We start from the raw sequence: 17,172 nt of genomic DNA on the forward strand, positions 1-17,172 counted from the left end.
TGCTCAAGGCAACATTTTCAAGTTGAAAAAGTCCATCTCGGGGCCCTTGCTTCCTATTTCTATTCCTTTCCCTATTTGAACTTTCACCCCAACCCAGAAGCAAAAGCAAAATGCCTTCTATTTGGGAAAACCAAGAAATTGTTTTGCTATTTTGTTTTTATGACCCAAATCTATATATTACTGGCTGCCACAGTGTTATCCCCCCCCACACACACACACTCATCATTCATAGCTACAGGGGTGAAAATAGTCCAAAATGGTATGTAATGTCTGTTACACATTTAGATGCATAAATTTGGTTGTCAAGATGGTGATTTAATAGAAATTTATAGGTTCATTGTAGACTATTTTTAATGCCTGGAATTTTTTTTAAAAGTGTGTACATGTGCATGTGTGTTGTTTTTATTTCTCTCTTCTTGGAAATGTCATTTCTTTGTAATATAGTCCCACTTTATTTATCATGGCCTGGACCTAACAAATTTTGACTATGGACTTAGAGTAAATTAAGGAAAAAGCATTTATTCTCTTAAGAGTCAGGAAGTAAAACATCTTGATTTCATATCCATAATGTCAATGATAAACCCAAAGTCTTAAGTCCTGTGACATCAGGCATGGAAGTTGACTGTGGGATTTCTCATTTTGACATATTATTTCTTTGGGACTATAAATCATTGATATTGGACTAGCCCCTGAGAATTCATGTTGTTGAAAAACAAAATTCACAGAAGTAAAAAATTTTAAATAGAAGTAAGTAAATTTTAAAGATTGTATTGGCTTTATTCAATGATTCATGGATCAGGCAGTGTCCGTCTAGTAGATAGAAAGGAGCTTCAAGAAGCTGTATAAAATGAAAGACTGTTATAGGCAAAAGGGAGCAGGAACAAGGAAGTTATGCTAGGCAAAAAGCAGACTGGTTGTGGCAAGGTCACTTTCCTTTAGGGGACAGCAAGGGTCCATCAGGCAGATAACCTACATAGTGCTGACCAGGCAATTCCTGATTGACTGGTTTAAGGTTCTTTTTCTGTAACAGGTTAAAACTATAATAAAGTTAAGTCTTGGTTTGGTGACGTGGGGCTTAGCATAAGTGACTCCATTTTGGACCTGTTGTCTTGTTTTTAACAAGGTTTGTGCCAGTCTGAATTATTTTGAGTATATTTTTAGTTTTGAAATTGGTATTTAATGCTTTTTAAAATGTAGTTTCTTTCTCTCTCATTCATGTGCTCTTGTCCTCCTTCTCATGTTTATTCTCACTCTTGTTAATTAGTTCGATGTTACTAATGCCCTCCGCTAATTTCCTCACTGGTTTGGGAATGAATTTTTTTGCCATTGTAATGCTTTCAAGCTCCTGAAATCAGAGTTCAAATTTTTCATCTTCACGTAAGTATTCCAGAATGAAAGTCAGGATATAAACTGCAAGATATTTTTCAAGTAATTTGAATAATTCCTTAGTGGGAAGTTGTAAATGCCTTCACTACTCTCTTTTGAAATTTGGGGCAGGAATGAGTTACAGTAACGAACAGCTCACATTTCTGTGCAGTGAAAAAGACGGTGGTGATTTTTCTACACGGTGTTTAGTAATTCACCTTCAGGAATTTTCAGGGCCATTCTCACCAGCTGAGGCTAGGGATAAGAAGGGGAATCTGCCAAGAATGCCACTAGAAATCATGCTATTCATATCTAATCCTATTGACTGTCATCCCCGACTTTGGAGAACACCACCAATACAAGATAAGCAGTCAGAATATTATAGAGCAGTGCTGTCCAAAGGAAGTATAATGTGAGCTATATGCATAAATAAAAAAAATTTCCCAGTAGCCACATCAAAAAAAAAAAAAACAACAGGTGAATGTAATTATAATAACATATTTAATTTCACATGATATGTCCATGATATTCACCTTTCAATGTGTGAAGATAGAAATATTAACGAGATACTTTATATTCTTTTTGGCATAAGTCTTCAAAATGTGGAATGTATTGTACACATCCAGCATATCTCAATTTGGACTTGCTGCATTTCAAGCTTCCAGTACCCACACCCGGTGAGTGACTACCACAGTAGACACAGCAGACATGGAGGATATCTCATCCCATACTCTCTCTCTCTCTCTCTCTCACAAATAAGGATTCAGGAACCAGAGAGGGCCCACTACTTGCCACACTCACACTGTTGAATCAGAAAGCAAGACTCAAAGCCACATCTTCTAATTACCTCTCAAGGCCACTTTCCGTTACTTCAAGAGGTTATTTTGGCCTGAAATCTTATTGACTCCTTCCCCCAAATCTCAATTTTATTTTGCCTCTGTAGTTTTCATCAAGAAAAATAATCTTACAGGGCGCCTGGGTGGCTCAGTCAGTTAAGCATCTGCCTTCGGCTCAGGTCATGATCTCAGGGTCCTGAGATCGAGTCCTGCATCGGGCTTCCTACTCACAGGGAACCTGCTTCTCCCTCTCCTCCCTGCTCATGCTCTCTCTTGCTCTCTCTCTCTCTCTCTCAAAGAAATAAATAAAATCTTTAAAAAAAAGAGAAATAATCTTACAACAGGAACGAGAGTAAAAGACAGATTCTTATGTGAGACTTCCAACAATGATGTCATGGGAGCCCTCACCTGGTTAAGAAGGGAGTGACGATGAACCTGAAACTAATACAATATTGTATGTCAAGTTCATTTCAATGAAAAAAAAAGGAAGTGTTCTTAAACACTTCATTACAAGCACAGAAAAAAAAGGAAGTAAAGAGATATTAAATAATATTTTAATAGCCCCTATCTGCTTTAAATGAGTTAAAAATCTCTAAGCCTGGGCAAATTATATCTGGGGTCACTGAAAAAACATGCAGATGAGGCAACAGAGCTGCTGGTGGTTACCAGGAAAATGATGGGGAAAGGAAGAAACACTAGAGGATTGGCACATATCCAGATTTTCCAATTGGAAAAGGCAAATGATACCAGTAGCAAATGTGTCTGTAGTAGCTAATGGGTGCCAGGTTCAGGTTCTGAGTGCTCTAGATACGTTGATTCATCAATTCCTCACACCAACCTTATGAGATAAGTATTAATACTGTCTTCACTTTTCAGATGAGGAAACCGAGACAGAGAAGTAATCTGCCCAAGATACATTGCTAGATGTAGATGGCAGAGCCAGGATTTGAGCTAGGGGGTCTGACTCTGGAGTCTAATTTTTTGAATTGGTATTACACTATGCTTCTCACAAATGAAAGATTTCCGGGGCGCCTGGGTGGCTCAGTCGGTTAAGTGACTGACTCTTGATCTTAGCTCAGGTCTTGATCTCAGGGTCGTAAATTAGAGCCCTGCATTGGGTTCCACGCTGGGTGTGGAGCCTACTTAAAAAAAAAAGGAAATTTCAGTATTTGTCTAGTTCTCTGCCCTTTCATCCTCCCTTTCCCCATAGCTGGGAATCATCTGATATCCACTTGAAAGTTCAGCCCAAGCCAGGCTCTGGGGCAAGAGGTGACTTTGGTAAGAGAGGTCCTAGTTCAGTGCTTTAGTAGTACACCATAATATTTTATGGACCACCATCCCCACCCTGACCTTGTACCTCAGTTCTCGGCCCTGGGCCCTTTCTTGCATCATCCATCCCTAATTTAGGTATTAGAGTCTGTTCTTGGACCCATTTGCAACTTGTGGACAGGAGATCCTGATACCCCAGTCTCCTCAGGTCATTGTACAGAACCTTCTCCTTGATACCACTTACCTGTCAATTCTATTCTGTGTTACCTCTTGAGAGACCTCCATGACACCCGGTTGCTTTTGCCAAAGCACTGCGAAGGATTATACTCCCCACCCACCGTGTTCCACCTATTGGTCAGAACTCCCTCCCATCACTCAGATTGCCCCTATTTGCTCATCCATCCTAGCAACTGAGTCTAATTCCAATATCAAGCCCCTCCTCCCCTCCCAGTTTGCTTGGTTTTCTGTATTGGTGAAACCTTCCTGTTATGAGTGAAATGCCATAGTGTCAAGTCTTTGAGTCCTTGGAAAAATTATGTGTATTATAAAACAGTTGATTTAGAAGCACTTAAGATGAAAAGTGAGGATTATTAAGAAATCCTTCCAAATCCAATCTCAGTCACCCTTTCCCCTTTTTGGATAGTGTTATTAAAATTGCCAACAAGAAGAATGCCTTAGATATAGTATATCTGGATCTCAGCAAGCCATTTAACAGGGCTATCATGAAATTTTTTGTGGATGAGAAGCAAAGAGTGTGGTCTGGATGATAGTATAGATATGTAAATTCATGTCTGGTCTTGAATGTCAATTTTGAGCTAGATCTCCAGTGCTGTTGTAAGGGTCTTCTTCTTGTTGAGGAGGAAGAATTTTTTCTCTGCCCTTCAAGAGTCTTCCAGCTTATCTAAGAATTAAATTGTCATGAGGCAGATTAACAGGAGAAAATAAAATTTGATTACATACCTACATTCATGAGATTTTAGGCACATTGTGGTCTGTAAGTCACCCTGAATTAAGAAGGGGTTAGGGATCTGGGACTTCACAGAAAGCTGAAAAAGAGTAAATGTTTGGTAAACAAATGTTTGCTGGGCCATTTAGAAACAACAGGACATAGAGAAGAATTTTAACAAACAAACTTTGCTAAATTCCTCCCTGTCTACCACCCCTATTTATATTATAATGTAGTGATCTATGGTGATAGCTCTCTTCCTGGAGCAGGTCTTTTATCTAAATTCTTTTAGGCAGGGGCGCCTGGGTGGCTCAGTCGTTAAGCGTCTGCCTTCGGCTCAGGTCATGATCGCAGAGTCCTGGGATCGAGTCCCACATCGTGCTCCCTGCTCCACGGGAAGCCTGCTTCTCCCTCTCCCACTTCCTCTGCTTGTGTTCCTGCTCTCACTATGTCTCTCTCTGTCAAGTAAATAAATAAAATCTTAAAAAATAAATAAATAAATTCTTTTAGGCAGTTAGGGGGAAAGTCAAAATTTCTTCCTGAGTCTTTTGGGCCTTGATTGTTTTCAACTCAAAAGAATCTGCTTGCCAAAGTGGCACGTTTTGGGGCATCTCTCCCTTGGCCCCTATGCTCTTAACCCTGGCCTTTTCTACTTTTTATTAAACACTCTAATAAACACTTAGGAGGAAAGCCCAGCAAATGTGTAGGAGATGCAGAATAGAGACAAATAGATCCCATGGCCAATGGCATACTCCGAAGTCAGGGGGTTCTCTACAAGCTAGAATGAAGGGCTAAAATGAACAAGATAAAATGCAATAAGAGTGCGTGTAAATACATGTGCTTTTAAAAAATTAAACTATACAAAAACCGTATGAAAGGGACATGGGCTAACATTAGTATAGTGGTGGGGAGGTGGAGTCTTAGGACCTTTAATTTATTATAAACTCATCGTGAGCCAGAAGTGTACATGGCTGCCAAGTATTGAATGTGATCTTGGACTACATTAATTATAGTATAATGGGAAGGCTAATTCCATTGTACTTGGTACCTGCCAGACTCTGTCTGTATTATTGTACTCAGATCATGGCAGGCTAACAAATTACAAAGGATCTGAGACAGGCAGCAGGGCGGAAAAGGGTCTGGAACCAATGGTATGCTGGAGCTGACTGGTACTCACTTCTAGAAATTGCTAAATATTCAGGAATTTAGGGGCTGCTGATTAAACCCTTGGCAGCTTGAACTGGGCCATGGTGGGAGTATTGACACCATGGTAATTGGCAAATGCTAGAAATCAGGACTTTTTATTTTCTGGAGGGTGGGTTTGTCAGGACACCGCTGTCAGTAACCCTCTGATATGAAGAATGATTTAAGACAGGTTGTTGCATTCGATCAAGAAGAAAAAAAAAAAAAACTCAAGGGCAGAGAGGTTGAGGATTTCAGAGCTATCTTTAAATAGTTTAAAAGTTTAGGGCGGGGCGCCTGGGTGGCTCAGTCGTTAAGTGTCTGCCTTCGGCTCAGGTCATGATCCCAGGGTCCTGGGATCGAGCCCCGCATCGGGCTCTCTGCTCAGCGGGAGGCCTGCTTCTCCCTCTTCCATTCCCCCCTGCTTGTGTTCCCTCTCTCGCTATCTCTCTCTCTGTCAAAATAAATAAATAAAATCTTAAAAAAAAAAAAAAAAAAGAGTTTAGGGCGCCTGGGTGGCTCAGTCAGTTAAGCGTCTGTCTTCGGCTCAGGTCATGATGCCAGGGTCCTGGGATCGAGCCCTGCATCGGGCTCCCTGCTCCACGGGGACCCTGTTTCTCCCTCTCCCCCTGCTGCTCTCCCTGCTTGTGCTCTCTCTCTCTCTGCCAAATAAATAAATAAAATCTTAAAAAAAACAGTTGAAGAGTTTAGATTTTCTTTTTCAGCAGATGAGAGCCATGCTTGGCCAGCAGTCCTGTTTTCCTCCAAGGACAGAACAGCTCCCACAGCCGCCCCGCCCGGCCAGAGGTATAGCCCTGGACTGCCAGTCACTGGTGGGAACTCCTGTGAAGTTTCTCATATTGTCTTTAAAAGTTATGCAAATTTTATATTTTACTTCATAAGGGATTTGTATCTCTCTGACTCTAACAGTAATCCATTTATAGAGGCACTTCTCAAACTTCTCTATGTATGAATCACCTGGGAACCTTGTTAACATGCAAATTCAACAGAGCAGTTCTGGGCCGGAGGCTGAAATTCTGAATTTCCAACAAGCCGGAAGGTGTTGCTGGAGCTGCTGCTTTATGCGTACTTTGGGTAGGAAGGGTTTAAATGCCTTTACATGCCTTCTCTTCCCCCAACTCCGTCTTCTAGTAAATTCGGCACCCAGGGTGATAGGGCTCGTGCAATGGGTGTTTAATCTCTGTCTCCCAGGGAGAGCAAGCCCTTGGGGGGTTATACAAATGGACCTCTGAAAAACTTGGAATGGAAACTTTTTAGACTTACTTGCATTGCATTGTCTGCCCTCTTGTTGAATTCCTTTTTACTGTACAGCACTTGGACCTTATCCTCTCTGCCCATACTGAGTATCGTTACAAAAAACAGCCAAGGAAATTCATTCTTTGACCCACTGCAGGAAAATTGTCAAGGACGTCATCCACTATGTTACATTCTGTTCTCTGTTTGAGGGCTCAGGGGAACTTTCTCTTATTTCCAGGAATTGCTTCTTCTGAACACTTCATTCTTTTTGAACTTACTGACACTCTGAATCTCATAGTTGAATGCACTTTCTTCTCTCACTCAGTGTTCATCCAACACAGAACGATGGAGCACCTGCTAAGCTCCAAGCACCTGCGGGGTTGGGGCAGAGCAGGGAACAGAACAGACACGGATCCCTGCTCTCATGGAACCTATATCCCAGTGGCTCTTCCCTTTGATTGTTAGGAAATACGGAGCCACTTTGGAGGCTGCCTCCAGCAACTCTAAAAGACCCGATAAAAGATAGTTCTAGTTTGAATCTGGCTCCCGGTTTTATGATTTTCCAACTCCCATCTTCTCTTTACCGGATTCTCCCAACTCTTTATTTTTCGTTTCTATGCCATGTACATTTTATTTGTTGTCAGCTGCTTCAAATCCCCCGCGGAATGAGGCAGTGTATAGATAGCTCATTAAATATGTGGAGCTGGAGAAATCAGAGCTAAAGCCAATGCAGTAAAGTTACAGGGAATTAAACTTCAGCCTCGTATACAAATAGTCTAATGTCCTGAAATGAAATTGTTCACCTTATAATATGGGGACTTTTCTGACATCATATTAGCAGTTCACCTTGTCTGGGGAATTTTCACATGGTACTTCGTGACGCAAAGGGTGTTTCTACTAGATAATACCTCAGTGCCTTTCAATAATGGGATTATAGACAAATTTCCATGATTTCAGTTCTATAGACAACAGTGTCTCCTCCTTTTCCCACCAGCCCCAGTATCTATTGGAGAAGGTGGGGAATTCTTTAGGGGAGATGGTGGCCTTGGGGGATCACACATGTTGAGGCGGGGGCAGTTTTGGAGAGGGAGAGGGGCTTCTGCCAGAAAAGCAGCCCAGAGTCAAATCCTCCACCTGGGATGTGTTTTGTGACACTCACTAAAATCTAAACTCCTGCTTTTCCTTCTAACTTGTCTTGATCCAGTTCATGGTTTTCTTCAGATGAGTAAAATACCCCTGTATTCATAGTGGATGCTGTAAACCAGCCAGCCGTGGTATTTTTTATATCATAAGCAGCTGCTCTCCAAGCCGACACAGAGTGAGAGAGGCCGATTTGTATTTTTACAGCCAGATATGAAACCAGCTTTCAATAATTTGGGAAGCACGTGCCACCTCTTGGGATCCTCGGGGTGCTTATTTTGAAATGAGCCCTGAAGATTGCGGATGCCTCAATTACTACAACCCTGAACGGTAGCCCTGTTTTAGCCACTTCCTCGAACACGGGAAATTTTAATGAATTAATTGGCTTTATCGTCAGTATGAAATATTGGCGCTTGTGATGATACTACTCTGTGGCCACATAGAGGCAGCATTTATGACCTTTGGAACCACATTCCATTCACTGAAAAATGACAACTGTGCTAAAGGAATACTTTCCTCCTTGCTGCTGCTTCTCCCAATGAGAGCTTTCAGCAAAGGGCATAGAAAGTCCTGCCAATAAATAACAAAAATTTACTGTCCTCACCATCATTTTACAGTCTTGCTCTCCTCATAAGAGGAGCACAGAGAGCAGAATGGATGAAATCAACCTGCTTTGCTCGGCACCAAGGACATGTTATCACTCAAATGAGGTGCTGAAGGGGGGGTTGAGGAGAAATATACAGGCCCACAATGGTGTCGTCCCAGACGTGTTTCTTGGCCATTGTTGTTGTCCTCGTTATTCCATTTTCCCACCCCGAATGGCTGTCTGCCCTGTTTCCAATGCCATAGAAATCAGAATTGTCTTCACCTTCTGAAGACACCGAAAGACAGAAATCCCTTGAATCAGAAGCCATCCAGAGGGAATCATCTCTGTATTCCTTTTGTGGGACTGCATGTTCCTCTCCTATGTAAGAGACTAGGATGCTTTAGAAAGTGTGTCTTCAGACTCCTTGAATTGAGGAAGAAAAAGAGACAGAGCCAGAAAGAGCTTAACTGGAATGAAAAGCATTTTCCTGGACGCTGCCCTCCTGAATTAATCAGGTCCAGCATAGGCGGCTGAAGGAGGTTGTTGGGGAAAAATTCCTTTCTCGTATGACTGGGTATTTCTAGCTGGGCTGCAAACAGAGGAATGCTTTCTCTCCCTTGGTCCAGGGCCATTGCAACCAGAATCAAAACAACTGTTTGCCATTCCTATAAGGAACTTTAATGATCTGAAAGGAAATAGCAGGATGTACGAAAAGACCCAAATTTCTCTCCATTAGTGGTTTAAGGGCTCTTGGTATAGTGATTCTTGAAATCACAATTACAGTTCATGAAGTTTCTCTGACAAAGCCCAGCTATGAGAATTGGTTTGAGAAAAGGAGCACTGAGAGTTCCAGCCTTTATTTCAAAGAACCTCAGCTTTACCCTCCTTGTCGAAGTCCTTGAGAAAAATAGCTTGCTTGGGGAGGGGGGGTGGTGGTGAAGTAAAATGTATTTTTCCTCCTTAGTAAGCATGTCTTTTTAAAAATGTAGCCCGAGTTCTCCCTTTTTTCCCATCATTTGAGGCTTAATTCCCATATACAGACTATTCTTGTCACAGCCAATCCCTTGTTGCTCTAAATACATCTTTTATTTTGCTGCAGATTTTCAATAGCTTCTTATTCCTCTATTTCAGTAACAGTGACTGGTCTACCCAAATTCTCACCAAGCAAGACATTTACAGGAGCAGGAGGGCTGGGGGCGGGGGCGGACAAGCGATTAGTTGAGTGTCTACAGTGGGTTGGCGGTGCAATTTAAGCCTCCACCCGTATGCTGTAAGGCTAGTATAAGCATCCCCACTTGATGGATGAAGAAACTGAGGCTCCCTTTTCAAGGAGATTCAGCCATTCTCCCAAGTCTCAACCATGCGAACCCAGGTAGTCTGACCTCAGAAGCCATGCCCGTTGTGATATGCCAAACTGCCTCTTGTTCAGGACGGATGATGCAATCTCCACTTGACAGTTGGCAATGTAAAGGCGAAGGGGGTTTTTAACTTTCTCAAATTCCCATTTGATCCTTGCCCGGTTGGTGTCCCTGGAAACCTGTTTACTGTACCAAGCCACTCAGCATAGCAACTCAAGACAGATGATCAGGCTGCATCCCATGTTGCTTGGGCAGTGTATGGGCTGCTTAAGAGAAGCTCCAACTTGATTATAGAACCTATCAAAAGTCACCTTCTACTTAATGTGAAGAATAGCTTCAGGTCATCGCTTTACCTGGGATGGTGGAATTCTCTCTACTATGACATTAACCAACTTGGTTATGTTACACTGTTGGTGGCCTACAACTGTTCATCTTTACTATTTTGTTGTCCTAGCTCATGACTGAGGTTTCCCATGTTCAGGACAGCAGTGTGGGATTCCAGTTTCCCTCTTGAGCTTTGCAGGCATGACACTCAATGAGAATAACTGAATCTGGCGTCAAGAGCCGTGTTTTTACACCATTCTTGGCACCACAGCACAGAGAATAAATATGCACCCAATAAGCCTCAAGGGAGATGTTCCTGGATATTCCCAACTGTACAGAGTCCTCAGAACAGGACAAGGACAACTTTCCCTTTACTTGGGCACCTCTTCCTTCGCCCTGGGCATCTGTGTCTGGGAAAGACCCCAGATTTCTACATAGCTCATGGGAGAGTCAGGTCAGGGCCGGAGATAAAACTCTAGAAGGGGATTGTAGTGGAGGCTAATAGCTGATCATCACAATCAGTCCTCCCCCTTTTCCAGAGTAAAAGAGTTGTTGCCAGACACGGTGAATACCTACCCATGTTCTTCCATTTGAGTCCCTCTGTACAGCTAAACTATATTTAAACATGACTGCCTGGCTCTATAACATTACCTAGCATTCCTGTGGTTCTCAGAGCATCATCATCATCTGAGAGCTTGTTAGAAATGCAAATTCTCAGGCCCCGCCCCCCGACCTAGTGAAACAGAAACTCTGGGGGTTGGGCCCACAGTCTGTGTTTTAACAAGTCCTCCAGGGGATTCTGAGGCAGGCTAATGTTCTTGAGAATAGAGTGAGTAGAAAGAATGTGTGTTCCTTCTGTGACTGGGCCCAAAGACATTGAATATACCTCTTCTATGCTCTCTTCCTACTTCCTTCAGGCTCGATCCAGATGAAGCCTCAACCATGCAGATGGTGACAGTGCTTTAGGGCAGAGGTTTTATACTAATTTGATGCTAAAGAATCTTTTAGATTCAAGTTTTCTTTTTTCTTTTTCTTTTATTTTTTATAAAACGCAGGGCTTAAAAACATGACCCTGAGATCAAGACCTGAGCTGAGATCAAGAGTCGGACACTTAACAGATTAAGCCACCCAGGCACCCCTCAGATTTAAATGTATGAAATAAAATTACATAAGATTGAAAAGAAAGCCATTTGTATTATAAAATATTCTTTATAAAACCAGATATGTGAACTAGTACTATATATACATTTTAAGTAATGCATTAGCTAACAAGATCTGATAGTGGGTCTAATGACCTCCATAAATTTAAGATATCTGCAGTAACTATAATTATAATGTGAAAAGTATTTGTGGTCTCTACTGGTAACAAAATTCCACAGTAGTACTGTGGGTTGTTGTATACATTCATAATGTAAGGAATGCTAAGTGTCAATTAGAGATTTATGGTAGACTCAATAGTGGCCCAGGATATCCGTGTTCTAATCTTCAGCACCTGTAACCATTGCCCTGCATGATAAAAGAGACCTCACAGCAGATGTGATTAAGTTAGGGTATTGACATGGGGAGATCATCCTGGGTTGTTCAGATGAGCCCTAAATGTAATTCCAAGTGTCCTTACAAGAGGGCAGTAGGAGGTGGCTGGACAACAGAAGAGGATGAAGCAGTGTGGTGATGGATGCTATGCTATAGACTTTGAAAAGGGAGAAGGGGCCACAAGCCAAGGAATGCAAGGGGCCTCCAGATACAGGAAAAGGCAGGGAAATGGACCTTCCTCTGGAGCCTCCAGAAGGAACACAGCCCTGCTGACACCTGGACTTCAGCTCAGTGAAACTGATTTAGGATTTCTAACTTCCCAAACTGCAAGAGGATAGATTGGTGTTGTTTCAAAACACTGTGTTTGTGATGATTTGTTACAGCAGCAGTAGAAAACTAATACAAGCTTAGTTAAAGTAATGGTGATTTTTTCCCCCCTTATTCCAGTTCATGAACCTCCCGAATTCTATCCATGGGTTAAAGAACCCTTACCCTGGGGTTTGGAGAGCTACAAAGTGGAAGGACCTGGGTCCCTGAATGACTCGAGGAGGCAGAGCTGCCCATGAATCTAGAACCCTTTACTCTGGACTACTATTGAGAGAAAAATAAGCTTCTTTGATTTTTAAGCCACTGAATTTGGGGGGGTCTCCTTGTTATAGTACCTTAGTTCCCTTATAGTATGTATAGTTCCCTTAACTATTATGGGGGAATTCCTCAAGAGGGGTTAAGGAATGTATCTAAGAAAACCATATATGGACAGGAGAAGGAATCCAAAGCACCTCAGCCCATCAGACTAAGGAGCCAACAGTGCTGGTGAGCAGTTGGGGCTAGAAACTCAGAGCACAGACCCGGCAAGGTCAGAAAGCCAGGGGCTGAGTCTGGTCAGGACTGCATACTAGGGCACTAGGGGGCAAGGTCAGAAAAAGGTGAGTGATAGAGGATGGGGGAGCCTGGGCCTCAGCAGCATGAGGGGCCAGCCCCTTTCTGTGCTCTGAATTCCAACTCCCAGGCTGGTTCTCAGCCAATAAGAACCCTGACCTCTCTAGCAGCCATGCTAAAGAGCTTGGCTTGGGGTTTGCATGTTCCTATTTTATCTCACAGCTACCTGGGCTCTTGTTCCTCCAGGCATGGACCTGTGGCCTTGTTCCCTGGTTCTGAGACCCAAGTTGGGCCCCTTTGGTTTTAATGACCTTCTGGTTTTCCTTCTCAGCTTCTTGGATCTCAGAACTCCCTTATGGTTTTCAACTTTCCTCATCTTGGTGTCTTTAGTTCCCCTGGGTGAAACATTTCAACTCCAACTCAGCCTCCCATCACCAGCCTCTTTAAAAACCCACCTTCGAGTTGAGTGTGCCCCAGCCTCGTCTGGAGTAGGTGAGGATTCTAACATCTTTTCATTAGGATTCCACCTTGAAATAAAGATAGAAACATTTCTCAAGAGTTTTGCTTGAAGATCAATATTACTTCATTTAGGGGATATATATATATATATAAAATTTATTTATTATCTATTATTATTTATTATCTATTATTTATTATTTATTTCATAAAAGACATCAGCCAGTTGAAGTAAATTACTAAGGAATTATGAGGGTACATGTGCAGAGTACCCATATTTCTGAAATTTTTCTGTACATGTTAAAATGTGTTAAGAACTAAGGAAGTTAGCTGGGTAACTTAAACCTCACCTTTCCATTGTTGTGATTTATACATAAGGATTTTCCTGATATGGTTTCTTACATTTATCAAAAAAACCAGTAGTAACCCCATAGTAAAGTAGAATTGACAGAGAATGTCCATGATAAAATTTTGGAAATGTTAACAGCCGATAAAAACTGGGAAAGTGAAGTAATAAGAAAAAGTTTTCTTCTGGAAATAATGTCTGGAGCAGCCATTAATGATTTTAACTACCCACTTTGGTAAGGGATTTGGTTGGAGCACAGTAAATATAAAAGCAACAAACAGAAATTTTGAACATTGGACATATATGAAGAAATAAGGAAAAGAATGTCTAGTCTTTTTTTTTAACAAGTTTTTTTTTTAAAGATTTTATTTATTTATTTGACAGAGAGAGACACAGCGAGAGAGGGAAACAAGCAGGGGGAGTGGGAGAGGGAGAAGCAGGCTCCCGGCTGAGCAGGGAGCCCGATGTGGGGCTCGATCCCAGGACCCTGGGATCATGACCTGAGCCGAAGGCAGATGCTTAACCAAGTGAGCCACCCAGGTGCCCCAAGAATGTCTAGTCTTAAATCTACATTTTGATTTTTCATATCAATGAATGAAAAATGTCTAAATTAGCTCTAGAGTAGAAATATAGAAATTATATTTAAAAAGTGATTATAATTTAATTATAGTTTTGTTTCACTTAATGCTTCAAATGCATTCCTGGAAAGTTAAATAAAAATATATCCAATATTTTCTTGAGTACAATTATGATTTTTTGGAGTTTCCATCAATACACAAAAGTCAACTGCATTTATATTTAATTAATTAAGTAAGTAAATAAGTAAATTCTACACCACACATGGGGCTCAAACTCACGACCCTAAGATCAAGAGTCACATGCTCTGCCAGCCGAGCCAGCCAGGCACTCCTATTTTTTATTTTTTTTCAGAAAGTACATGTTTTATTTTAATTCCAGTATAGTTTAACATACAGTATAATATTATTTTCAGGTGTACAGTATAGTGATTCAATACATTTATACATTACTCAGTGCTCATCATGATAAACGTACTCTTTAATCCCCATCACCTGTTTCACTCACCCCCACCTCCCCGTACCTCCCCTTTGGTAGCTGTCAGTTTGTTCTCTGTAGTTAAGAGTCTGTTTTTTGGTTTGTCTCTTTTTTACTTTCTTTGTTTGTTTTGTTTCTTAAATTCCACATTTGAGTGAAATCACATGGTATTTGTCTTTCTCTGACTGACTTATTTCACTTACCATTATACCCTCTAGATCCATCCATCCATGTTGTTGCAAAATTTCATTCTTTTTTATGGCTGAGTAATATCCCATTGTGTGTATGTATGTGTATATATGTATGTGTGTATATATATCTCAAATTTTCTTTGTCCATTCATCTGTTGATGGACACTTAGGCTGCTTCTGTAATTTGGCTATTGTAAATAATGCTGCAATAAACATAGGGGTGCATATATCTTTTCTTTTTTTTTCCCTCCAGATTTGTGGTTTAAAAAGGACTTGTTTGAGAAGAAATGTCCCAAACATCAGGTTGTTCACAAAAATAACCTACAGTATCAGCTTTAGAAAACAAATCTTAAGACTATTGCACTAATTTTTTTTCTAGAGGATGCATTTGACATGCCGACTCTCATTCACAAAAATACATTGTTACATTTGTGAACAGCCCCACATAGCACTCTTATGTGGGGTATAACACATATACCTTGAACTCAAAGCTGCTTTCAAGTGCTACTCAAGTAATGTGATTGCCTTTGCAGTTAGGGAAGCAGCTACTGAGCTCAAGTATGAATGGAAAGAACTGTACTCCCTGCATAACAAGAGATTATTTTGGAGACCGTTGATAAAAACCACACATCGTTTTTATCATTAAGTCATAAAGAGGAATCAAAAGCAAAAGCAAAACTTCAGGGTAAGACAATGCCTAGGAGCGTCAGAGGAAGCGATGAGACCAGGCACAGGGCAGTATGAATTAATGAACATGGGAAGGACAAGGATGGGGACAACAGTAAGCGTGTGCTGAAGAAGATACCAGGAGAGGGGATCTGGTGAAAATTTTGATCTTAGACAAGTGCCTAAGTAAAGAAATAATGAGACAAAATTTCCAAACCCCACTGTGTGCTTAAGAGTCATCCTCGCCATTGACGCTGTCTCTGTCATCCTTTCCTTCCTCAGCCTCTTTTTCATCACCCTTCACTCAACTCCAGCTGCTCGTCAGCCCCCCCAATCTTCATTATCATCATCATCCGGGGGGTCCCCCTCCACAGCAGAGCCATCTGCACCCCTCTCACACTCCATCTTCACATGAGTCTCATCTTTCTTCAGGGAGCCGCTACTCTGCTCCTCTTCTCAGTTATCATTCTTCATCTCTACTCCTTGTTTGCTCTGTTCTTTTCAGTTTTTTTTCCAGGCTTTCCAGTAGAGAACCTACTTTTTGTTTTATCTGGGTCAACTCCTTCTTAATGATGTGAAGGTCATCTCCTTTTAACTTTCCAGACTTGGAAGAAGATCCTCACTGTCCACTCTTAGAACTGAAGCCCCGTTGCCCCTTCCTGAGGTGTTTCCTGATACACAGTGGCATTTTGAGGGACTACAGCCCAAGCAATAGGAGGAGGAGGAGCACATGCTGGGTAACTCTACTCCATCCTATCATAATAATCCAAGTGAAAAGAGGAGCCATACAGCTCCGCTGCAGATCATTTTGCACGTGCTTCTCCTCGTTTCACTTTTGGCTCTGGAGACAGATTAGTATCTAAAACCTGGCCAGCTGTCATTCTGCCATCCTCCCCTGCCACAGCAGCTTGGGCATTTCTCTCATTAACATACTGAACAAAGGCAAAGCCCTTAAGAACAGAGCAACCCACAATTTGGCCATATTGGAGAAAATTGCCTCCATGTCTGATTTCTTGACCACAAGAGTATTGGGATTCCCAGTGAATTCATGGGAGTTCATGGAGCAAGGATCTCTCTTGTTGGTAAGATTGCTGGCCGTTGTCTTTGATGATAAGGTTTCTCACAAAGCCAAAAATTGTAGCTGAAGATCAAAAAAATCTCACTCTAAGTAAAGTTCCACTAACTTATATATTTCAAGTGACTTGTAACCAGGATGGGGGAGGGAGAAGAGATTTGATTCTGAATCTCCTACTCCCGGGTTCTACCTGGAGAAGCAACTGCTGCTTGTCAGCAGTGCAGTGGCAGCCCCTCAATCTTTGTCTTTTCACTATCTTTTCAAATTAGTGTTTTCATATTCTTTGGGTAAATACCCCGTAGTGGAATTACTGGATCGTCTGGTAATTCTATTTTAATTTTTTGAGGAACTTCCATACTGTTTTCCACAGAGGCTGCACAGTTTGCATTCCTACCAATGGTGCACGAAGGTTCCTTTTCTCCACATCGTCACCAACATTTGTTATTTCTTGTCTTTTTGGTTTTAGCCATTCTGACAGGTGTGAGGTGATATTTCATTGTAGTTTTGATTTGCATTTCCCAGATGATGAGTGATGTTGAGCATTTTTTCATGTGTCTGTTGCTCATCTGTAGGTCTTCTTTGAAGAAAGGTCTGCTCATGTGTTCTGCCCATTTTTTAATTGGATTTTTTGTTTTTTGGGTGTTGAATTGTATAAGTTCTTTATATATTTTAGATACCAACCCCTTATTGGGTATGCCATTTGCAAATAT

At 41.5% G+C, this 17,172-nt stretch overlaps 1 pseudogene; it reads right to left on the reverse strand.

Moving 5' to 3' along the window:
• Nucleotides 1-15,616: 15,616 nt before the first annotated feature.
• LOC118547068 (heterogeneous nuclear ribonucleoprotein C pseudogene) overlaps nucleotides 15,617-17,172 on the reverse strand; it is a 60,267-nt pseudogene continuing 58,711 nt past the window's right edge.

This window comes from Halichoerus grypus, chromosome X, assembly GCF_964656455.1.
Source record: "Halichoerus grypus chromosome X, mHalGry1.hap1.1, whole genome shotgun sequence".
NCBI classification, from domain to species: domain Eukaryota; kingdom Metazoa; phylum Chordata; class Mammalia; order Carnivora; family Phocidae; genus Halichoerus; species Halichoerus grypus.